The 23,133-nt window shown below is 40.9% G+C and overlaps 1 pseudogene; it reads left to right on the forward strand.

Annotated features, from left to right (window-relative positions):
- The first annotated feature begins 21,130 nt into the window (after positions 1-21,130).
- On the forward strand, positions 21,131-21,503 carry LOC133052196 (late histone H2B.L4-like; annotated as a pseudogene).
- The last annotated feature ends 1,630 nt before the right edge of the window (positions 21,504-23,133 follow it).

The raw sequence follows: 23,133 nt of genomic DNA on the forward strand, positions 1-23,133 counted from the left end.
CAGGTGGCCAAAATATTGGACTGTCACTAACGGAGCTTAAGCATCAGTCCTTCAAATGAATGTTCAGGGTTGATTTCCTTTGGGATTGACTAGTTTGATCTCTTTGCTGTCCAAGGGACTCTCAAGAGTTTTCTCCAGCACCACCATCAGTACTTTGGTGCTCAGCCTTCTTTATGATGCAGCTCTCACAACCGTACATGACTACTGGAAAAACCATAACTTTGACTGTATGGACCTTTTTTGGGAAAGTGATGTCTCTGCTTTTTAAAACACTGTCTAGGTTTGTCATAGCTTTCCTTCCAAGGAGCAAGTATCTTTTAATTTCATGGCTGAAGTCACCGTCTGCAGCGATTTTGGGGCCCTAGAAAATAAAGTCTGTCACTGCTTCCATTTTTCACTCATCTATTTGCCATGAAGTGATGGGACCAGATCCCATGATCTTAATTTTTTTAATATTGAATTTTAAGCCAGATTTTTCATTCTCCTCTTTCACCTTCATCAAGAGGCTTTCTAGTTCCTCTTTGCTTTCTGCCATTAGGGTGGTAAACATTATCAAATGTTCTCAACTCTACTTGAATATATGTCTATAGTGCAGTTTGTTCCCATGAAAATTGTGAATTTCATAACTTACCTATGGCATTTCAAAACTTACCTGAACAACCATTTCAGTTCTTTCTCTAAGTCAGCCTTTATAGAGATCCTTAAGATCTAAATTGTTTTTGTATTAATTTTATTTTGCATTTTAATTCCGATTCCCTGGGAGGGTGTTGTGGAGTTTTCTAGAGGTACTTTATGATGATATAGAGATAACGTGAGGAAGCAAATAAGCCCATCACCACATCCCTCCTCAACATTTTTCAACATATCTCATAATATTGGTTCATTTAAATACACAAATGACTACTCAAACATATTACAAAAGGTTATCTTAAACTTCCAAGAGAAAATTCACTTTTCCAAATCACTGGATCCTGAAATTATTATTAAAATTCATTCTGATTCACACAACTTATTTTTTTTCCAATCCAGAATTTTTTTTTTATTTTTAGAACACAGAGCTTCAAGACCTGCAATTTTGCCTCACTGGATGATGAGGGTAATCCAGTGAGAGAAACTCAGCCTCCACCCTCCACTAATGCAGCCACTGAGGAACTAGTAGCCAATGAGCCACAGCTATTGGTCCAAAGAGTGGTGGAATCACCAGGTCTGAGTCAATAACAACCTTCCTATGATACTCAGCCCAAAGATTGAGGAAAAAGTTGTGATAATTGCCCTGTTGTTTTTCCATCCAAGTACTTGCTTTTAACCATGGTGATTTAAGTACAGGCATCCAAAGCTGGTAGTGGGACATGTCTCTATCTCTTTTCATCAAAATAAGAGGAGAAGACTCAGCAATTAAGAGAACTAAGATGACTCCTTCATATACCTCAAGTAATTAATGTGTTAATGTGTATGATAGTATTTATTTAATTCAACATCCATTGTATTTTCTTCTTTGTAAACTGACTTTTTTTAGATTCGGTTTTTCTATAGGCATATTGCTGAATTTGAAAATAGTTAAACATTTTCCAGTTCTTTTTCTTTTTAATTGACCTCCAGTTTCTTCCATCTGTGGAGAAAAAACACACAGCGAGTCATTATGACCCACCTACAGAGATGGTAAATAACACCATTCTATTAAGAAGTTTCAGTGCTAGTGTCAGAAGAAAGGGCAAAAAACAATTTTTATGGTTGAACAGGCATTCTCATCCTTAAGGAGATCTAGTAAATGTGAAATGCATATGTGCAGTACACATTAGGGAGAGAAGAAAGAGAATGTGAAAGTGTTAGTAGCTCAGTCATGTCTGACTCTTTGTGACCCCATGGATTGTAGCCCGTCAGTCTCCTCTGTCAATGGGATTCTCCAGGCAAGAATACTGGAGTGGGTTGCCATGCCCTTCTCCAAGGGATACAGGGTGGAGGGCCAGATGGGTCACAGTGAGAGAATTTTATCTTAAAGTTTTCTTGTCCTGCTTTAAAATATAATTTTCTATTAATAGATTTACTATGCAGCTAACTCAATTTTTTGAATGCTTTATAAGATTTTAAAATATTCCATAATAATAATAAGGCAAAATCTTGATAAGGAGGATTGTTTGTCCTAATTCCTGTCTCTATTGCTATTAAAGACAGCACTGGAAGTAAAATTGACTCCTGCATGTATACCTTTCTTGGGCTTCCCTGGTGACTTAGTGGTAAAGGACCAGCCTGCCACTGCAGAAAATGCAGGCTCAATCCCTGGCTTGGTAAGATCCTCTGGAAAAGAAAATAGCAACCCACTCCAGTGTTCTTGCCTGGGAAATCCCATGGACAGAGGAGCCTGGCCAGCTACAGTCCATGGGGTTACAACAGAGTCAAATGCAACTTACAGACTAAACAACAACAATATGTATGCAGTTCCCAACGAAGCTCTTTCTAGTTTCCTGACCTGTTCTCAGTTTTCTCTAGAGCAAGTTGTTCTCTGTCAAATGCAAAATTCTTTGTGTGGTGTCTCGTCTGCAAGAGTCTTATTTCTCTTTTGATAAGTCCAAGAAATGTTTTAGTTTATTCAGCTTTTGTCTCATTGTTTTGCTGAGGGTGATACCCTTCCAAAGTTTTTATATCCAAATTATTATTCTAACTTATCATACATGTTCAAATAAAACTCAACACTGGTAATAAAATACTGGACATTAAAGCAAATCACAAAATATTTCAAAGGATTGAAATCCCACAATATGTTCTCACTTCACAAAGTATGAAGCTATAAATCAATTTTTAAAGGAAACAATCAGAATATAATAAACTTTGTCAAAAATCAGCAATATAATTTTAGAAAGATTATGCAAGTAAAGAGGCATCATGCCATGAAAAACATAATGAAAATATTAATGTATTAACATTCACATGAATATTAACTTCAAATATTTTGGTAAAAAGAAAAATATTTATTTATTGATCATCATCTTCTTATTTGAAGCAATTGTCCAGAGACATGTGGCACTATGTGCTCTGGATTTATAACCTTAAATCAACAAGATGCAAAACAAAGTAACAAAGCCAACTCACAGAGAATCCTACACTTCCAGCTTTAATTTTCTGGCTGAGTATCATAGGACGGCTGTTATTGTTTCAGGCCTGGTCACTCCACCACTTTTTGGACCAATAGCTGTGACTCACTGGCTGCCAGTCCCTCATTGTCTGCATCAATGGAGACTGGGGCCTGCACTGCTCTTACTGGGTACTCTCATCATTCATTGATGCAAAATTGCAGGTCCTGAAGGTCTATGCTCTAAATGTCAAAAAATTCTGGAATGGGAAAGAATAAATTGTATGAGTTAAGAAATAAGGAAACCAGGCTTCCCTGGTGTCTTAGTAGTAAAGAATCACCTGCAAATGAAGGAGACATGGGTTCAATTCTTGATCCAGGAAGATCCCACACGCCACAGAGCAACTAAGCCCATGCACCACAACTATTGAGCCTGTGCTCTAGAGTCCAGGAACCACAACTACTGAGCCCTCACACTGCAGCTACTAAAGCCCATGTGCCCCAGAGCCTGTGCTTCCTAACAAGAGAAGCCACTGCAATGAGAAGCCCATGCACCACAACTAGAGAGTAACCTCCACTTGCAGCAACTAGAGAAAAGCCCATTCAGTCATGAAGACCCAACAGAGACAATAATAATAATAATAAAATAAGGAAACAATCCTATTTACAATTGCATCAGAAAGAATGAAATACCTAGGAATAAACCTACCTATGATAGTAAAAGACATATACTTAGAAAAGTACAACACACTGATGAAAGAAATTGAGACAGGAGAAAGTGATCAAGATAGGAGAGTAGTAAGATGTGAAAGTCATACATCAAAAATACATCTATGTGTGGAATGATTTTCACAGAATATCTACTGAACGCTGGCAGAAGATCTCAAACTTTTGGAACAGCCAGGAAATCTCCACATAACCAGGTAGGACAAAAAAAAAAGAGAGAGAGAGAGAGAGAGAAAGGAATTGGGATGGGACCTGTGCCCCCTGGGAGGGAGCTGTGAAAGAGAAAAAGTTCCTGTACCCTGGGAAGTTCCCCTGCAGTGGGGAAATCAGCTGGGACTGATGGGAAACTTGATGCCTTGGAGCAGAGTGTAGCAACCAGTTTGTAGCAGACAGAATGGAGAGATACTTGCATAGACATTGATTGCCACAGCCCTGTGCTCCCCAGCCTGAGATATGCATCCAATGATGCAAGCAGGGGCTGGATGTTGAAGCTCAGACTTTGGAGATCAGACCCGGAGAGAGAACTGGGGTTGGCTGTGCAAAAACAGCCTGAAGGGACTGGAGTCTGCTGCAACCACAGCTGACGTTGTATACGAAGGAAACCTGGGCTCACCTTAGAGGCCAGCATTGTTGCTTGGGGAGTGTGTGAGGGGAAGGTGAGGACCCACGTTTGCAGACTTTCTTCCTGCTTGTGCTCTCAGGTGATAGGACACCACCTATACAAGTTCCAGGAGCAGGGAAGAACTGAAACTTCTCCCCTTGCAGGTTCCAGGAGTAGTTGTAAGCCACGTCCTTTGCCATTGCAGGCTCTGGGGTCACACACAAACAATCACCACTGCCAAGAGCCCTGGGAGCAGGCACCAGTTGCAGTATCTGTACACTTCATACGAAGGGGATCATGGCCAGGACATATTGAAGAAAGAGGCAGCAAGCATACATACTAAAAACAAGCCTCACAACTAAAATATTAAACACACACAAGCTATACAAGGATATTCCCACATATAAATAGCTCTCCAAGACCAAAGAAGAAAATTGTTTCTCCTAAACTCATAGAGTAAGGGAAATATAAGTAAAATAATGAAGCAGAGAAACCACTACCAGTTAAAAGACCAAGAGAATTCCCCTAAAAGAACAATGAAATAGACCTCTTCAATTTAACAGACAAAACTTTCAAGTAGAAGATAATATAAACACTGAAGAAATTAAGAAAGGCTATTGACAGAAAGGCAGAGTAGTATAAAAAGACTAATAAAAATAAATGGAAAAAAATAAACTAGAAACTATAAGGAGGAGTCAAGAAAAATTTGAAAACTCATTTGCTAAGAAGAAAGCTGAGTCAAAAGCAAGGAATAGAAAAATGAATTATACAGAAGAACAAATAAGTAATCTGGAATATAGAAGAATGGAAATCACAAAATCTGAACAAGACAGAAAGTCAAATGAAAACAATGTAAGAAACCTATAGGATAATATAAAGCATGCCAATCTATGCATAATAGGGATTTCAGATGGGGAAGAAAGAGAAAATGGGGGTAAGAAATGTATCTGAAGATATTATGGCTGAAAAATTCCCAAAACTAAAGAGGGAAACTGAAATCCAGGTGCAGGAATCAAGAAGGATCCTACACAAGATGAACTCAGATCCACACGAAGACATATCCTAATTAAAATGACAAAAGTTAAATAAAGAGATTTCTAGGGAGTTCCCTGGTGGTTCAGAGGCTAAGACTTCATGCTCCTAATCCAAGGGGCCTGGGTTCAATCTCTGGTCAGGGAACTAGATTCCATATGCCGTAATGAAAGTTTGCTGCTATGAGCTGTGAATGATGCCAGGATTATTGGCTTCCAGAGGAGAGGAATTTGATCCAAGGCCAGTGAGGAGGCTTGATCACTCAGAGCTTTTTGTGTAATAAAGTTTCATCAAAGTATAAAAGAGATAGAGAAATCTTCTGACATAGATATCAGAAGGGGACAGAAAGAGTGCCCCCTTGCTAGTTTTTAGCAAGGAGTTATATACCTACTAGCAAGCTGCTAATTAGAGAAAGAAATGCCTTAAAACTGAGAGTTGCACCAGACCCATCACCCACAACATCCATTTTGACATAGCATTGGCACAAGGTGATTCATCCCGGGCCATAAAACAATTGACATGAATTTTGAAGAAAGGCAGATAACCAACCAAATACATAGTTCATTAACATAGCTTAAGAAAAACACTTCCATGAGAAAAACTCATTGGCTAGCTCAAGGTTTGAGTTAAAGTTAAGTTCAGGTGGAATCAGGTGTCATCATGACAACACAGAATTTTTTTCCTTTTATTTTTATTAGTTGGAGGCTAATTACTTTACAATATTGTAGTGGTTTTGCCATACACTGACATGAATCAGCCATGGATTTACGTGTGTTCCCCATCCTGATACCCCCTCCCCTCCCACCTCCCTCCCCATCCCATCCCTCTGGGTCATCCCAGTGGACCAGCCATGAGCACTTGTCTCATGCATCCAACATGGACTGGCGATCTGTTTCACACTTGATAACATACATGTTTTGATGCTATTCTCTCAGATCATCCCACCCTCGCCTTCTTCCAGAGTCCAAAAGTCTGTTCTATACATCTGTGTCTCTTTTTCTGTCTTGCATATAAGGTTATCATCACCATCTTTCTAAATTTCATATATATGCGTTAGTATACTGTATTGGTGTTTATCTTTCTGGCTTACTTCACTCTGTATAATCGGCTCCAGTTTTATCCACCTCATTAGAACTGATTCAAATGAATTCTTTTTAATGGCCGAGTAATATTCCATTACATATATGTACCATAGCTTTCTTATCCATTCATCTGCTGATGGGCATCTAGGTTGCTTCCATGTCCTGGATATTATAAACAGTGCTGCGATGAACATTGGGGTGCCCATGTCTCTTTCAGATCTGGTTTCCTCTGTGTGTGTGCCCAGAAGTGGGATTGCTGGGTCATATGGCAGTTCTATTTCCAGGTTTTTAAGAAATCTCCACACTGCTCTCCATAGCGGCTGTACTGGTTTACATTCTCACCAGCAGTATGAGGGTTCCCTTTTCTCCATACCCTCTCCAGCATTTACTGCTTGTAGACTTTTGGATAGCAGCCATCCTGACTGGCGTGTAATGGTACCTCATTGTGGTTTTGATTTGCATTTCTCTGATAATGAGTGATGTTGAGCATCTTTTCATGTGTTTGTTAGCCATCTGTATGTCTGCTTTGGAGAAATGTCTGTTTAGTTCTTTGGCCCTTTCTTTGATTGGGTCATTTATTTTTCTGGAATTGAGCTTCAGGAGTTGCTTGTATGTTTTTGAGATTAATGCTTTGTGTATTGCTTCGTTTGCTATTATTTTCTCCCATTCTCAAGGCTGTCTTTTCACCTTGAGTACAGTTTCCTTTGTTGTGCAAAAGCTTTTAAGTTTCATTAGGTCCCCCCCCCTTTTTTTTTTTTTGCTTTTACTTCCAATATTCTGGGAGGTGGGTCATAGAGGATCCTGCTGTGATTTATGTTGGAGAGTGTTTTGCCCATGTTCTCCTCTAGGAGTTTTATAGTTTCTGGTCTTATATTTAGATCTTTAATCCATTTTGAGTTTATTTTTGTGTACGGTGTTAAAAAGTGTTCTAGTTTCCTTCTTTTACAAGTGGTTGACCAGTTTTCCCAGCACCACTTGTTAAAGAGGTTGTCTTTTTTCCATTGTATAGTCTTGCCTCTTTTTTCGATGATAAGGTGTCCATAGGTACACAGATTTATCTCTGGGCTTTCAATTCTGTTCCATTCATCTATATTTCTGACTTTGTGCCAGTACCATGCTGTCTTGATGACTGTGGCTTTGTAGTATAGTCTGAAGTCAGGCAGGTTGATTCCTCCAGTTCCATGCTTCTTTCTCAAGATTGCTTTGGCTATTTGAGGTTTTTTTGTATTTCCATACAAATTGTGAAATTATTTGTTCTAGTTCAGTGAAGAATACCATTGGTAGCTTGATAGGGATTGCATTGAAAACTCATTCTATAAGGCCACCATCACCCTAATTCCAAAACCAGACAAAGATGCCACACAAAAAAGAAAACTACAGGCCAATATCACTGATGAACATAGATGCAAAAATCCTTAACAAAATTCTAGCAAACAGAATCCAACAACATATTAAAAAGATAATACATCATGGCCAAGTGGGCTTTATCCCAGGAATGCAAGGATTCTTTAATATTCACAAATCAATCAATGTAATACACCACATTAACAAATTGAAAGATAGAAACCATATGATTATCTCAATAGATGCAGAGAAAGTCTTTGACAAAATTCAACATCCATTTATGATAAAAACTCTCCAGAAAGCAGGAATAGAAAGAACATACCTCAACATAATAAAAGCCATATATGACAAACCCACAGCAATCATTATCCTCAATGGTGAAAAATTGAAAGCATTTCCTCTAAAGTCAGGAACAAGACAAGGGTGCCCACTCTCACCACTACTATTCAACATAGTTTTGGAAGTTTTGGCCACAGCAATCAGAGCAGAAAGAGAAATAAAAGGAATCCAGATAGGAAAAGAAGAAGTAAAACTCTCACTGTTTGCAGATGACATGATCCTCTACATAGAAAACCCTAAAGACTCTACCAGATAATTACTAGAGCTAATCAATGAATATAGTAAAGTTGCAGGATATAAAATTAACACACAGAAATCCCTTGCATTCCTATACACTAACAATGAGAAAACAGAAAGAGAAATTAAGGAAACAATACCATTCACCATTGCAACAAAAAGAATAAAATACTTAAGAATATATCTACCTAAAGAAACAAAAGACCTATACATAGAAACCTATAAAACACAGATGAAAGAAATCAAAGAGGACACAAATAGATGGATAAATATACCATGTTCATGGATTAGAAGAATCAATATTGTGAAAATGAGTATACTACTCAAAGACAACACAGAAATTTAAAAGAAAAAAAATGTCTGCCACTTGAAGTTTTATTTCCTCCTCCTACTTGGGGACCTCTGGGCTCCCTATGGAGGCTATTAGCACTCTCATTAACTAAGAGTTTGCATGCTACAACTGGGTTCACATGCTGCATCTAAAGAGCCTGCATGCCACAACTAAGACCCAGCACAGCCAAATAATAAATATTCTTTTTTAAAATAAAAAAGAATTATAAAAGAGGCAAGAGAAGGAAAAAAAAAAGAGTTAATTACAAGGGAACCGCCATCAGGCTATCAGCTGATTTCTCTATAGAAATGTTGCAGGCCAGAAGGGAGTGGCAAGATACATTCAAAATCCTAAAACGGAAAATTTTATAACCTAAGATACTCCATGTGCTGTCGCTTCAGTCATGTTCAATGCTTTGCAACTCTATGGACTGTAGCTCACCAGGCTTCTCTATCCATGGGATTCTCCAGGCAAGAATACTGGAATGAGTTGCTATTTCCTTCTCCAGGGCATCTTCCTGACCCAGGGTCAAACTTGCGTCTCTTGTGTTTTCTGTATTGGCAGGCAGATTCTTTACCACTAGTGCCACCTGGGAAGACCTAGGTATCTTTCCTTCTATAATAAATGATAATCCTGCTAGGATACTCTACCCAGAAGGATTGTCATTTAGAATAGACGAAGAGAGAAAGAATTTCTCAAACAAGCAAAAACTAAAAGAGTACAGAAATACTAAACCTATTCTAAAAAAAATATTGAAAGTTCTTCTCTAAACAGAAAAGAAGCAGGAATCAGTAGGAAAGAAAAAATCGTATTTGGAAAATAAATCACTTCAGCCAGTACATAGATTTTTAAAAACCAAAGCGTTTTTGTGAAAACCATGATAACCACACTGAAAATCAAAGGGATTTTTTAAAAAGGGGGATTAACATGAAGATGCAAAAGAGGACATCAAAATAATGAAATGTGGGGGAGGAGAGTAGGAATAGATATATTTTTTAGAATGTGTTTGAGCCTATTTGACTATAAGTCTAAAGCAAGTAGATATAGGAAGGGGTTAATATACTCGAAAAACAGGGTAACCAGGAGGAGGGTCCTGATGGGCTTGCCAGGGAGTCTGACAAGTAGGGCTGCATGGGCACCATGTGCTCATGGCCAACTTCAGTGTGAGTCCAGGAGGGGGATGCCTGTTCCCAGCTCCCCAGTCCCACAGCCATGAGGAGCCCATCATGCCTGCCCTTGCCCCAAGCTACAGCTGGTGGCAGTGTGAGGGCAGGGGCTGGGTTGCCCCACGCAAGAGCATGTCCCCAGGACATGAGCCTTGGATTTGGACTAGATGAAGACGGGTCTGCCCAGGACAGACGGTTGAGATGGGTGGACAGGGCACCTCCACTACACGCAGTGGGGCTGTGGCGTGCTGGCCCCGGTGGCGGGTCCGGTCGTGGGAGGCTTGGGAGTGGCCAGGGTCTGATGGCGCCCCAGGGGTCATGGGACCGCCTTCATTTGTGTGGCGATGGGACCCCCACACTTGTTTTCCTGGTGGCCTGGCCATGTTAAAGTCTTTCTGTTCCCTGGACAGCGCCCGAGCCCCTGTCCTGTGGCCCTTGCTGTGCGTGCTTGCCACCCCCTCCCCATCACTGCCAGCTTTCCCCTCCAGCCCCCCCACCTCCCCGCCCTGCATGGGTGACCACCTGTATCCCCTTCCCTTGTCTGTGACTGAACGGGCCTCGCCTCAAGTGGGTGTCATCCTTGGGCAGAGTGCCCTTGGTCCTGAAGGGGGAGAAAGCTGGGCATGGTGGGTTGCCCATGAGGTGCCCGTGAGGGGCGTGGGGGGACCCGTACAAACGGGAGAGTGTTCTCCCAGCTTGCTGTGGCTCTGGGTGTTGGCGGTGGTGGTAGCGAGGCCTGTGAGGGGGCACCCCCGGCGGCCGGGGAGGCCAGTCAGCATCCTGGGTGCCGTAGGAACGCCCCTGTGCTGGAGGCCTCTGGCAGTAAGATCCTGTGGTGTGCCACAGCAGCCTTTTGAAGGGCCTTTTGAAGGGCCCTGGGGCCCCTTGGGGTGGCGCACAGGTATCCCATCTCCAGTGCCAGTTCAGTGCCATTACCACATCTTTGCAACACTGGTCTATGTGGCTGCACCCCATCGGTTCCTCTCTCCGTCCTTCCTTCCACCTCGTCTGTCCCACGGGGCCATGCCCTGGTGTGTCTTGCTTCCCCAGCCCTGCTATGGTCCAGTTTTTGGGTTGGTTACACATCACCACCATCTGTCAGCCAATGTCATTGCATACTGGGAGAGGGAGAGCACCCGTGTCCCTGCTGCGCCCCTTTCTGGTGCGCTAGCCCAAGCACGGGTACAGTTTAGGCCAGCCACCGAGGACTGGCAGCTGTGCCCACCCTGCCCACCCCTGGATGGGTGGACGGGAGAGCACATTGGCCGTCCCCCAATGCACCAGCAGGTGTCCCTGGCCCTGCTCCCCGGCCACCAGGACAACAGCCCGAGACCGGGTCTCCACTCATTCTTCTACACTGCTGCAGCAGTTCACTGCGCCCTTCATGGGCAGAGCATGCGAGGTCAGCCATCTTTGACAAGGGTTGAATTGATGGTCGGGTCCCCGGTGATCACCTTCCCCTTTCCCCACTTTGTGGGTTTCTGCAGCATGGTGTGTCCCAGCGCCCCACACCCATACCCCTACCTGCCCAGCTCCTTGTGCTAGCTACTCAGGGATTCCCTGGTAGCTAAGCTAGTAAGAATCCACCAGCAAAGCAGGAGACCAGGGTTCAATTCCTCAGTCCAGAAGATCCCCTGGAGAAGGGATAGGCTACCCATTCCAGTATGCTTGGACTTCCCTGGTGGCTCAGCTGGTAAAGAATTAGCCTGCAGTGTGGGAGACCTGGGTTCTATCCCTGGGTTGGGAAGATCCCCTGGAGAAGGGAAAGGCTACCCACTCCAGTACTCTGGCCTAGAGAATTCCATGAACTGTGTAGTTCATGGGGATGCAAAGAGTTGGACAGGACTGAGGGACTTTCACTTTCAGAAATCAAAAACATACAGTAAATTCATTAAAATCCCAAAGAATAAAACAAAAATAAAATTAAATCATCAAACCAGAAAAAGAAAGGAATAAAGAGGAAATAGAATCAACTGGAAAGCTCATAACTCACCACCAACAACAACCAAAAAACAAATAAAATATGGGCAGAAGACCTAAATAGACATTTCACCAAAGAAGAAATTCAGATGGCCAATCTGCACATGAAAAGATGCTCAGCATCATCACTAATTATCAGAGAAATGCACATTGAAATTACAGTGAGGTACCACTTCACATCAGTCAGTCAGAATGGCCATCATCAAAAAGTCTACACACAATAAATGCTGGGGAGGGTGTGGAGAAAAAACTTCAGAAATTCCCTGGCAGCCCAGTGGTTAGGACATGATGCTTTCACTGCCAAGGACATGGGTTCAATCTCTGGTAGAGGAAATAAAATCTCACAAGCTATGCAGTATGGCAAAAAAAACAAAACAAAACAAAAAAAAACTTTAAATAAATTAAAAAAAAATAGAAATGAGAACCTCCTACACTGTTGGTAGGAATGTACATTACCATTATGGAGAACAGTATGCGGGTTCATAAAAACCTAAAAATAAACCCAGCAATCCGACTCCTGGGTATATTTCCAGAGAAAACTCTAATTAAAAAAGACAAATGAAACTCAATGTTCATAGCAACACTATTACAGTAGTCAAGACCTGGAAGGAACCTAAATGCCCATCAACAGATGAATGGATAAAGAAGATGTGGTACATATATGCAATGGGATATTACTCAGCCATAAAAGTAATGAAATAATGCTATTTACAAAACATAGATGGATTTAAAGATTATCATACTAAGTTAGGTAAGTCAAACAGAGAAAGACAAATATCATATGATAGCACTTTTATGTGGAACCTTAAAAAACTATACAAATGAACTTATTTACAAAACAGAAATAGAGTCACAGATGTAGAAAAGAAACTTATGGTTACTGGGGATGGCGATGGGGAGAAGGGATAAATTGGGAGACTGGGATTGATGCATACACTTTACTATATATTAAATAGATAACTAATAAAGACCTACTGTATAGCACAGGGAACGCTACTTAACATTCTGTGATGGCCGGTATGGGAAAAGAATGTTAAAAGGGTGAGTAGATATAGTATATGTAACTGATTCACTTTGCTGTACAGCAGAAACTAACAAAACATTGAAAATCAATGATACTCCAACAATTTTTTTTAAATTATAAAAAAATAAATGCAAAAATAGCCTAACAAATAATAAATGCTGGAGAGGGTGTGGAGAAAAGGGAACATTCCTACACTATGGGAACACAGCCACTATGAAAAAGTGGTGGAATTACCATATGATCCAGGAATCCAACTCCTGGGCATATATCCAGATACAACTATAATTCAAAAAGATATATTCACCTTTATGCTCATAGCAGCACTATTCACAATACCCAAGCCATGGAAACAACTTAGATGTACATTGGCAGATGAATAAAGAAGACGTGGTATACACACACACACACACACACACACAATGAAATACTACTAAACCATAAAAAAAGAATGAAATAATGCCATTTGCAGCAACATGGATGGATGTAGAGATTGTCATACTGAGGGAAACAAGTCAGACAGAGAAAGACAAATACTGTATTATTTATATGTGGGATCTAAAGAGTATCACAAGCCAGTAAATACAACAAAAAAGAAATAAACTCTTCCTCTCACCACTTGAGCCCACCAGTTTGTTCTCTATGAAGGAAGGGTGAAAGAGAAGGGTAGGGGCAGTGGATTAAGAGGTACAAACTATTATGTATAAAATAAATAAGTTTCAAAGATATATTGTACAACACAGGGAATATAGCTAATATTAGGCTTCAGCAATATGTGAATGGTGAACTTGCAGATGTTCAAGCTGGTTTTAGAAAAGGCAAAGGAACCAGAGATCAAATTGCCAACATCCGTTGGATCATCAAAAAAGCGAGAGAGTTCCAGAAAAAACATCTATTTCTGCTTTGTGGACTATGCCAAAGCCTTTGACTGTGTGGATCCCAATAAGCTGTGGAAAATTCTGAAAGAGATGGGAATACCAGACCATCTGACCTGCCTCTTGAGAAACATGTATGCAGGTCAGGAAGCAACAGTTAGAACTGGACATGGAACAACAGACTGGTTCCAAATAAGAAAAGGAGTACATCAAGGCTGTATATTGTCATCCTGCTTATTAAACTTATACACAGACTACATCATGAGAAATGCTGGTCTGGCAGAAGCACAAGCTGGAATCAAGATTACCAGGAGAAATATCAATAACATCAGATATGCAGATGACACCACCCTTATGGCAGAAAGTGAAGAACTAAAGAGCCTCTTGATGAAAGTGAAAGAGGAGAGTAAAAAAGTTGGCTTAAAGTTCAACATTCAGAAAACTAAGATCATGGCATCTGGTCCCATCACTTCATGGCAAATACATGGGGAAACAGTGAAAACAGTGGCTGACTTTATTTTTGGAGGCTTCAAAATCACTGCAGATGGTGATTGCAGTCATGAAATTAAAAGACACTTACTCCTTGGAAGGAAAGTTATGACCAACCTAGACAGCTTATTAAAAAGCAGAGACATTATTTTGTCAACAACGGTCCATCTAGTCAAGGCTATGGTTTTTCTAGTAGTCATGTATGGATGTGAGAGTTGGACTATAAAAAAAATCTGAGCGCCAAAGAATTGATGCTTTTGAACTGTGGTGTTTGAGAAGACTCTTGAGAATCCCTTGGACTGCAAGGAGATCCAACCAGTCCATCCTAAAGGAGATCAGTCCTGGGTGTTCATTGGAAGGACTGATGTTGAAGCTGAAACTCCAATACTTTGGCCACCTGATGTGAAGAGCTGAGTCAATCGAACACAACCTGATGCTGGCAAAGATTGAGGGCAGGAGGAGAAGGGGACGACAGAGGATGAGATGGTGGGATGGCATCACTGCCTCAATGGGCATGTGTTTGGGCAAACTCCGGGAGTTGGTGATGGACAGGGAGGCCTGGCGTGCTGCGGTTCATGGGGTTGCAAAGAATCAGACACGACTGAGTGACTGAACTGAACTGATAAATGGAGTAAAACTTTTAAAAATTGTGAATCACAATGTTGTACACCTGTAACATATAATATTGTACATCAACTATACTTCAGTTTTAAAAAATTCCCCTCCTCCCTAAAAAAGAACTGGACCATAAAGGCTTTGAAGACTGGGATGCAAGAGTTGAATGATACATATGAAATGCAGATAAAAGAGAAGAAAATGGAGTTTGATTTTGAAGACTGGGAGAAATTAGTATATTTAATTCTCTTTGAAGGATGATTGAGGAAACAGGGTACCTAATGAGAGGGTAACAGGCAAGAAGGCCAGAGGTCCCCAAGCATAGGAAATAGAGTGCAAGTGTCAGACGTGTTTGTTCCCTTCTCTATACAAAATTAAAAGGAAGTTTCTTTTAAAATTCTTTGTTGCCATGACGACACTTGGTTTCACTTGAACTTAACTTTTCTCAAACCTTGAGCTAACCAATGCATTTTTCTTATGGAAATATTTTTCTTAAGCTATGTTAATGAACTATGTATTTACCTTAGACTCTGTCTTTCTTCAAGTCCATTCCGCCTAAGACTCAGAACTGATAATGGCTCAATAAACCAGTACGTTTTACTCATGGAAATGTTCTCTTAAGCTACGTTAATGAAACTATGTATTTGGTTGGAAATCTGCCTTTCTTCAAAATTCATGTCAACTGTTTTATGGCCTGGGATGACTCACCTTGTGCCAATGCTATCTCAAAATACATGTTGTGGGTGAGGGGCCTGGTGCACTCTCTCAGTTTGAGGTATTTCCTTTCTCTAATTAGCAGTTTGCTAATAGGTATATAACTTCTTGCTATAAACCAGCAAGGGGGTACTCTTTCTTCCCCCTTCTGATGTCTATGTCAGAAGCTTTCTCTATCTCTTTTATATTTTAATGAAACTTTATTACACAAAATCTCTGAGCGATCAAACTTCGTCACTGGTCCCGGATCGAATTTCTCTCCTCCAGAGGTGAAGAATCCCCATGTTCATGGCTCATAGCAGCAACCTTTTGCTAATGAACAAACTTGAGTTAATGGTGACTGAAAAGAAAAACTGAGGGAATGGGTTTTAAGCTTAAGGAAAAATGTTAATCAGCAGCCTCAAGAACAAAACCTTAACAGGGATGGCATATGCCATTCCAACTTTTTTTTGACATTACCCATATTACAGAGTCCATTGAAAACATAATCGAGAGCCCAAACACATTAGAAAAATAACAGAATCACCAAGTTTAAGAAACATTGCCTATTCCAGGTCCCCAAGAATTGAAGTTACCACTCTAACTCCTATAGATTAATTTGATTCTGTTATTTCTAAGCCTGAGATATTATGTTCTTAAAAGTGAAAAACTTCGTAACTTGCACACTGTCATCATGGGTGTGATATGGGCATGTAATCAAAGTAGTTCAACCTGGACTCAGCTCTGAATTAGTCAATGAGGGACCTCTAGCCACTGAACCACAGCCATTAGCCCAATGTTGTATCATATATCTTAGGCTGAGCTAGGAAACATCTTCCAGGGTTGCTCAACCTCAGAGATTGAGGGTCAAGTTGGTATGATTCTTTAGCCGCTGTTGAGTTTCTTGTTTGATTTATTGTATGATTTAAATATGATGAAAAGGATATGAATTCAGACATGTGAGTGGATGTATCACCTGTATAACCCATCCATATAATCCTATATAAATGATCTTCCCAAACTCAACAGGGTATTTTTGTTCAAGTGATTTGTTCCATTAAAAAATATTTTTCATCTCTAAGCACATGGGTGTGACAAAATGAGACCACCAACTAAACTGGCAGGATGAAAACCCAGCTCCCAAGACAAGGATCAATAAAATGGGGGTGGTACTTATTTCTCATTCATCATCACCCTCTTCCTTTTGATCATGGCTTGTCACTACTGAATGACAGGAAATGAATGTTGAGTGAGAGGGGAGAAACCTTGAAAAACTGGACTTTTTCTTGATGTTATGAGGGAACTCTAAAAACAAATGTAGGATCACTGGTGGACTTCAGTGGAATGTGAGAAATCCCAGACTCCACCTCTAACTGGTCATCAATGAAGTCCTTGCTGTGTTCCCTAGTGTCTCTCTGAGGGTAGTGACATGGCCAGTCCTGCCCTTAATGGCCAGGATTTTTTAAATGCTGCAAGCTATCCTTAATGTAACTACTTTTGACAATGTCAACCCTTGGAAGATGTAGTTTGGCAAGTATCATATGACTTTGGGTTGCCTTCATGCTGATCCAAACTCCATCACCTGGAGTTTTGTTTTAAAGAAGACTCTGTACATAATTACTGTTCTTATAACTATTGGACCGTTATAGTGAATTCTATCCCTTCTGGAGACTCAGTGTCTTTCCCACATGATATATGCCTGAGGAAATGACAGCCATTCATTACACAAGGTCACGTAGCTGCTGGGATAGATCTGATAACAGGACTCAGGTGACTTCCTGAAACTCACTCTAGGTTCTGATCGATCAGACATGGTATCAGCCTTTGAAAATGTGAACATATCCGGAGCTGCTAGTAACCATGATTCTCTCTACTAATCAGTTCAAGAGGAAATATTTTTGAATAAATGGAAATGCAGTGTGGATATTCTTCACGTACATGAATCCCCTTTGGGGAATTAATTCAAATGGAATTGTTTAATCAAGTGTTTCCCTTAAGCAAACTCCAAGAGCATGGGACTATATATATATTAGAGGCTGTTTCTGACTGTCTTCCTCCTTCAATTATATCTGTGACCCCAAAACTGCCCAATATAACTCTGACAATATGTTCATTTGCAGGCGAGATGGAGAGGGATGTATTGCAATTAAAATGACAGGTGGAGAGGGAGAGATCCCCGGTGTCTCTCCCCTTTTATAAGGATACCAGCTCAAGGACACAAAGAAGCATAGCTGTCTGCAAGCCAGGGAGAACACTCTCACCAGAAGCCAAACCCTGCTAGAACATTGATCTTGGACTTTCTAGAACTGTGAGAAAATAAATTTTTTTAAAGCCACGCACACACAAAAATGACAGGTGTTAGGGGATCCTTGAAAGAAGAGGACCTTGAGGCTTATGGGAAATTTAAGTGACCACAATCAGGAAATCTGATATTCAGATCAGATTATGGTAGAGTTCTTCTTAGCATGAACTCACTTCATACATTCTCTTTAACATCAACATGTCTATGTTTCTATGTCCAGGTACCCAGAAGTGGGGGAGAATGAATATAATGGTCAGAAACTTCACAAAACTTAGAGTAAAAGTTTGGCCCTGGATCATAGGGATCCACTACATGTGCAAGGTCACTTGTATAGGGTAAATCAAGTTGAAAAGGATTCCACAGTTTAACACTGTGGCCCAAGGAAGCTAAGACCTTATGTTATTCACATAATGTAAGTGTGGCACCCAGTCACATCTCAAGAAGCATGTGTAGTATGGCATATTTGTTAGATACATGAAGGCTGCTCATTCCAAGACACTTCTCCAGTGGATAAAACATGTCTGTTCCCCTATTTTTGACTCTGGGAGGCCTGTGATTGCTTTGACCAATGGAATGTGGAAGAAGTGATGTTATGCACATGACATAGCTAATCTTTAAAAGGACACACAGCTTTGCCTTGCTGTTTGAGAGATGTGAGCTGACAAGCTAAAATCTCCCTATCCTGCTGCACAACCCCCATGAAGAGGTACCACCATTACACCAATATGAGTGTCAGCTGTCTCTTACATTGCAGAGTAGTTTAGACATCAGCTGAATAAATTTAGAGACCCTAGCTTGGTTTATATTTTAAGGGTCATTTATGATTCTATTTTGGTTAATAGATAGGATAAAAAATGTGAAAACCTTCCATTCCAAACATGAAAAATAACTTGACAAAATTATTTATATATATTCTTTAAAATGCTCAGCTTTGTGTGAAAAGTGACAGAGATGAATAATCCCTGAAACCTTTAATAATTATGGATAACTGAATGACTGCAGCCTTAATGAAAATTGGAAATTTCTTAATGGGAAAGGAAAATGCCAAAAAATATTTCTAATCCATGTCCCTAACTGTGGGAGAGGAAAAGTCTCTTGAGAATTTGTAATGAAAAGAAAGGCCTTCTGTAGCTTTGGGTTACTAGTAACACTACGTCATGTTCCAGATAATGTGCAGTTGCAAACTTTCTTCCATGAATTATCATTACATTCTATTTACTAGTGATAAAAATTAGCTTTTTTCTCTTTATAATTAGAAATACTTCAATAACAGTAGAATTAGATGCTCCTTAAAATCCTCACAGGAAATGCACTTAAGCCTGATGATTACCATAGCTCGTTGAAAACCTCCATCTCTTTGAATATTCTTCAGTGACTTTTGATTCACTTTGGCTAACTTATTTTTATATGAATATATTAAAATTTTTGTTTGTATTATCATTGATTTTAGAAATTAGCATGTTATATTAATTATCTTTCCCTTTACTTGATTCTTGCCCTCTAGCCCTGGTGCATTCTTAGAGAATTAATCACTTTTTCAACAAACAGCTCTAATATTTATTGACAATAAATAAATAAATGTTGGGTATTTGGGGGACCTAAGATGTAAAGAGGGCTACACAGGTGACTCTAGTGGTAAAGAGCCTGCCTGCCAATACAGGAGATGTAAGAGATGGCGTTTCAAGCCCTGGGTCAGGAAGATACCCTAGAAGAGAGCATGGAAACCCACTCCAACATTCTTGCCTAGAGAATCTCCATGGACAGAGGAGCCTGGAGAGCTATAGTTCATAGGTTGGCTTGGATTCGGACAAGACTGACCCGACTTAGGATGCACCCAGGCATGCACAAGATGTAAAGAGGACTTCCCTGGTGGCTGAGAGTAAAGACTCCACCTACAGTGCAAGAGCTGCAGGAGGCATGGGTTAGATCCTTGGGTCTAGAAGATCCCCTAGAGTAGGGCATGGCAACCCACTACAGTATTCTTCCCTGGAGAATCCCATGGACTGAGAAGCCTGGCAGGCTGCAATCCATGGGATTGCAAGAGTTGGATATGACTGAAGCAACTGAGCACACAACCAAAATGCAAAAAAAATAAATAAATAAATAAATAAATTTTAAACATTTAAATTTATGTTCCATAATATATGAGTATTTTTAAAAATCTGTAAGTATTCCATTTCTATTCTTGCTCCATATTTGGAGAACGTGGGTTTGCTTATTTTACTTCTACTCACGGACTTTGATGAGTACTGTAGGTAATAGCAGGTCAGTTCTGGAGAATTCCAAAGACTGAGGAGCCTGGCAGGCTACAGTTCATGGGATCACAAAGAGTCCGACATGACTGAAGTGACTGAGCATGGACAATGGACACACACACACACACATGTCCTCTGATTTTGAGGAGCACTCTGCTAAACACGTCAGAGAGTACTTGCTCAAGCTGCATGCTTGTGTGTGCTAAGTCACTTCAGTTGAGTCCGACTCATTGTGACCCTATGGACTGTAGCTCGACAGGCTCCTCTGTCTATGGGATTCTCCAGGCAAGAATACTGGAGTGGGTGGTCATGCCCTCCTCCAGGGGAGCTTCCCTACCCAAGGATCAAACCTGCGTCTCTTATGTCTCCTGCCTAGGCAGGTGGGTTCTTTACCACTAACGCTACCCGAGAAGCCCATCTCAAGCTACGGTGCCTCAGAAATGGAAAAATAAGATTCTGTGGTGGAATTAAATGGCCGCCAATTGGCCAGAGTCACTCTGACGGCAGCAAGCGCTTGAGCTATGGAGGTCAGTCAGACCTTCTCAGGAAGCTCAAACTGTTTTTTGTTTTTTCCAAAAAAAAAAAAAAAGTTATTTAACACTAGCGCAACCCGGGAAGCCCTTTCCTACATGCTGCATAGTTCAAAGAGTTTCTGGGGGAGGTCATAGAAAGTTTAAAGATTCCCGCTGTGATTGATCCACAGAGGGTCAAAGGGGGAGGGGCATTTGGTGACACGTGACATGGGGTGACTGAGTGACAGGCCTCCCTGACTTCAATTTTATTCAATCAGATATGGACCTTGCCAGTGACTTCAGGGCAGGCAGGGATTATAAAGCCGGGCACCTGCCCTAGGAAGCTGCCTTCCCTCTGAGCTGTGGGAAACGTGAGTCCGAGGTGGATGAGTCATCACCTAAGCTGTCTGAAGAAGACCTGGGCAATGAAGAAACCTAGCCCTGTGAAGCCGAGCCCTCCGAAATGGAGCCAAGGAAGGCAAAGGAGAAGATACCAAAGGGTCACTACGGCTGCAGCGGCCGCCGTGGTAACTGCCGCCACCGCCGCCTCTCCGATAACACTGAGAGCTTCACCAGCTATTTCTCCAGGGTGCTAAAGCAAGTCCACATGGGCTTGAGTCTCTCACAGGAGGCCGTGAATGTCATGAGTTCCTTCGTGATTGATATATTCCAGCGCATCGCCAGAGGCTGGGCGCTTGGCCCCCAAAAACAAGCACCCCACCATCACCTCCAGAGAGATCCAGACTTCTGTGAGCTTGCTGCTGCCTGGGGAGATGGGCAAACACGCCAGGTCAGAGGCCACCAAGGCGGTCATCAAATACACCACCAGCAGATAGGCTGACCCGGAACTTTGCATAACAAAGGCTCTTTTCAGAGCCACTTGGCAGGAAAAGACCTATAGCACTGAACAGTCACATGCACTCTAGAGTCTTGACCTGTGCCCTAGTGCCATGGTTAAAACATTTCTACCCTGAGGAAAGCATTATAAACCTCATTAATATGTGTCTGTTGTGTCAGTTGTTCCAGGCAAAATCATGAACTCTTCTTAACCATATTGCATCTCCTCACTTTCCTAAAAGGTCATTTCTATCCGTGGTTTCTCTGTCAGTCATTTTAGGGATCTTTATGGTCAAAATTCTTTCCATGAAAGTTTAATTGACCTTTCATATTGTCGTTCTCCCACCTGTATACAGGAGTATCATTCAGAGACTTTTATGTGCCATATAGCAATCCATAAAGTGCAGTAGCAGATATAAATGGCTTCCTAGGTAGCTCTGGTATTAAATAACCTGCCTGTCAAAGCAGGTAGATGTAAGAGACATGGGTTCCATCCCTTGGTGGGGAAGATCCCCCGGAGGAGGGCATGGCAAACCACTCCAGTATTGCCTGGAGAATCACATGGACAGAGGAGCCTGGTGGGCTACCATGGATAGAGTCACACAGAGTCAGACATGACTTAGCATGCATTCACACAGCAGATATAAAAATCTTAATTACCCATTCATACTCTTTCAACATACCTGAAATCTGGATTCAGTTGAAAACATGAAATAGGAGCCCACTGCAGTGTAAAATTTGAAAATCTAATTTTCTGGAATCAAGCAATATACCTTCTGAAATTAGTATTCTACCTAATTCAGATTGGTCTCCTTTTCTTTTTTTTATTTTCTTTTTTGCAGCCTATAACTTTTTGGGATTTGACTTAAGTGCAGTTTTGCCCAGATGATGAGATCACCGAATGACAGAAGCTGTAGCCACAGTCCCCATAGTAACAACTAATGGGACTGGCAACTCAGTGAGCCAAATGATAGGCCCAAAATGTGGTGAGGTGACCAGGGCTGGGCCAATAACAGCTTTCTTGTGATTTTTACCCTGGAGATTGATTAGGAAGGAGGTGTGATGGTTTTCCTGTTGATTTTCTGTTCAAGTACTTGTTTAAACCATGGTGATTTAAGTACAGGCATCCAGATCTGGTAGTGGGGCATGTCTCTATCTCCTTCCATCAAAATAAGAGGAGGATGTTCAGCAACTCAGAGAACTCAGAGGACTCCTTCCGCTAACTCAAGTAATTTGATTGTTAATGCTTATGATAATATTTATTAAATTTAATATCCACTGTGTATCTTTTTTGGTGCATTGACCTTTCCGTTTGTTTTTCTGTAGGAATGTAGCTGACTTTCAATGTAGTTGGTGATTATCCAATTCCTTTTTTTTCCCATTAATTTCCAGCTTACCACACATTGCAGAGAGAATGCACTACGCTATTTTAATCTTTTGCAATTTTCTATGATTTTCATTAGAATTCAGTATTTCATATTTTATACCATACTTTCTTGAACTCTTAGTAAGAATATACTGTAGAGCAAAGGGAAATATAGCAATTATTTTTGTAGTAACTTTAAACAGAGTATAATATACAAAACTATTGAACACTGTGTTGCAAACCTGAGCTAATATAATATTTAA

Source organism: Dama dama, chromosome X (genome assembly GCF_033118175.1).
Source record: "Dama dama isolate Ldn47 chromosome X, ASM3311817v1, whole genome shotgun sequence".
NCBI lineage: Eukaryota > Metazoa > Chordata > Mammalia > Artiodactyla > Cervidae > Dama > Dama dama.